General features: G+C 41.7%; 1 pseudogene; it reads left to right on the top strand.

The window, feature by feature from the left end:
• Window positions 1-1,250: 1,250 nt before the first annotated feature.
• Window positions 1,251-2,095, top strand: LOC115527607 (annotated as a pseudogene).
• The last annotated feature ends 1,009 nt before the right edge of the window (window positions 2,096-3,104 follow it).

Here is a 3,104-nt window from a genome sequence, read left to right as displayed (position 1 = left end):
CCACCCAGGCGCCCCTCAAAAAGACTTTTAAAAGACAACTCACATTTAAGTGAGCACTCATTCCTGGTTGGTTTTTTTTTTTTTTTTTTAAAGCAGACTCCATACCCAAAGTGGGACTTGAACTCATAATGTCAGGATAAACAGTTGCATGCTCTACTGACTGAGCCAACCAGATGCCCCGTGAGCATTCATTTCCATTGAGGATAGGTATCAGAAAACCAAATAAGGATGAAAATCCATGAAAATAGCTATCATATTAAATTCTAACTGATTAGGGGTGCCTGGGTGGCTCAGTCGGTTTTGCATTTGACTTCAGCTCAGGTCATGATCTCACAGTTCAGGAGTTCGAGTCCCGTGTCAGGCTCTGTGCTGACAGCTCAGAGCCTGGAGCCTGTTTCAGATTCTGTGTCTCCCTCTCTCTCTGCCCCTCCTTCCCTCATGCTCTGTCTCTCTCTCCTCCAAAAATGAATAAACAGTAAACAATTTTTTTTAATTCTAACTGATTAAATATATTTGACTTTAATTTAGAATGCAGGTAACATTACAGAATATTTATAAATATTTTAAATTAAAAGAATTTCTTGCGCTGCATATAGATAAATTATATTTGACTGCTTCCTAGTGTTTTTCATTGGAGTGATTTTTTGGGGGGGAAGGTGGGAGAAAGATACTTCTTTCATATATTTCCTTCAGCAGAGGGGACTGATATTTTACTGTGTTCATTGATTTATTTACTCTAAGTTGCCTTGTTCCTCTATCCCACTTCGGTTCAGTCTCTCTAAAATGTGTTTAATTTTTTTTTAATGTTTATTTATTTTTGAGAGAGAGAGAGAGAGAGAGCATGAACGGGGGAGAGGGAGAGAGAGAGAGTGAGATCCAGAATCTGAAACAGGCTCCAGGCTCTGAGCTGTCAGCACAGGGCCCAACGTGGGGCTCCAACTCAGGAGCCATGAGATCATGGCCTAAGCCGAAGTTGGACACTCAACCTACTGAATCACCCAGGCTCCCCTCTAAAGTGTGTTTATATAGAAACAGGTAACTAGCCAAGAAATCAATGAGGAAAGAGTTCTGAGAGGAGATGAGTTTGCCACCACTGAGAAATATAGCTGAAAGTACTGGAGTATACAGTCGTCAAGTGTGAATGCTTTATTTTGATTTGCTTGATTACAAAATACAGACACACTTGCTGCCTGTTTGCTTGTGCCATTTATTCCAAGATTCTTTTCCTTCCTGGGAGGGGTCTCAGCCACATGGGATTAAAGACTCTAACACTCATCTCAGAATTCTTCTTCCTGAGCCTCTTGGAGGATCCAGAATGACAGCCTCTCCTCTTTGGGACATTCCTGTCCATGTACCTGGTCACTGTGCTCAGGAACCTGCTGATCATCCTGGCCGTCAGCTCTGACCCCCACCTCCACACCCCCATGTACTTCTTCCTCTCCAACCTGTCCTTGGCTGACATCATTTCACCTCTACTACTGTCCCCAACATGATTGCGGACATCCATACTCACAGAAGAATCATCTCCTATGTAGTCTCAGATGTCTATTTTTATTCTTTTTGGATGTTAAGACAATCTACTGACCGCAATGGCCTATGATCGGTTTGTGGCCATCTGTCATCCCTTGCACTACCCACCTCTGTGTCCTGCTGGTTTTGGTGTCTTTTTTCATCAGCTTTTCACCAGTTGCACAGTCTGATGGTGTCACAACTTACCTTCTTCACAGATGTGGAAATATACCTCATTTCCTTCATGGCCCTTCTCAGCTATTCAAACTTGCCTCCTTGGAAATCCCCACCAATAACCTATGAATTTATTTTACTGGTGCCATTTTTGGTGGTGTTCCACTCTCAGGGATCCTTTTCTCTTATACTCAAATTGTTGCCTCCATTCCAAGAGTCCCATCCACAGGTGGGAAGTAACAAAGCCTTTTCTACCTGTGGCTCTCACCTGTTAGTTACTGGCTTATTTTCTGCAACAGGTCTTGGAGTGTACCTCAGTTTAGCTGTCTCATATTTTCCCAGAAAGGGTGAGGTGGCCTTGGTGGTGTATACTGTGGTCACCCCCATGCTCACTCCCCTTCATCTAGTCTGAGGTACAGGGCCATCAAGAGGGCCACAGAGAGGTACCTCAGAACAGCCCATTCTCAATCCTTGTCCCCCTTTTTTAGTGTGGGAGCTGGAAAAGTCAGTCAAACCAAACACTTGGAACTGGAAATTCTGCCCATTTGGTTCCATAATTTTGGTAGTTTTTGTGCCTTTCAATCTGTTCAGTGCTTCATATCTGAATATTGCTTATTTTGATACACCTTAAATGGGATTGAGGGAGTTTTGTGGGATCCTACCTATATTAGAGTCAATGCATGAATGAATCATATTGTAACTATAGAACTTTCTTTATTTCTCATCTATGACCCAGGCATTCTTTTTTTTTTTTTTTTTTTTTAAATAATTACAATTGGGGCACTGGGTGGCTCAGTTGGTCAAATGTCTGACTCTTGATTTCAGCTCAGGTCGTAATCTCACAGTCTGTGGGTTTGAGCCCCTGCATCAGGCTCCATGCTGGCAGTGCAGAGCCTGCTTGAGATTTTCTCTGCCCCTTCCCTGCTCACTCAATTTCTCAAACTAAATAAATAAACTTAAAAATAAACTTAAAAAATAAACTTAAAATATTTGATGACTGCTTCTCACCACAGATTATGGTTTAATTGGACTGAAGTATAGCCTTAGCATAAGGGTTTAAAAATTATCCTTGGCTCTCACGCATAACCAAGGTTGAGGGCTACTGATCTAACTACATGTTTTGTTCAGAGATAACTAGTATGTTTGGGTCTTTTAATGCTCACGAGAAGGTGCTGAAGTTCTTAAAGTAATCTGAGCTCATAAGAGAGATGATGTGAAAAAGTTCACCCTAGCAACAGCCAGTGTGATTTTTCCTAAAATTCCTGATATTCCTTTGCATATATTCTCCTTCCATGCCATACAACTAGTCATCTGTGCTGGTGAATTGGATATTGTCACCTTGCTCCAAACTCACCTATCTATACTTTACCTCAGCAAAGGGTGGCTCTTGTCTTTCACTAGTAAAAGTATCTTTAGGACTT

The sequence above is a fragment of the Lynx canadensis genome, chromosome A2, assembly GCF_007474595.2.
Source record: "Lynx canadensis isolate LIC74 chromosome A2, mLynCan4.pri.v2, whole genome shotgun sequence".
NCBI classification, from domain to species: Eukaryota; Metazoa; Chordata; class Mammalia; order Carnivora; family Felidae; genus Lynx; species Lynx canadensis.
This window is presented reverse-complemented; position numbering and strand designations above follow the sequence as displayed.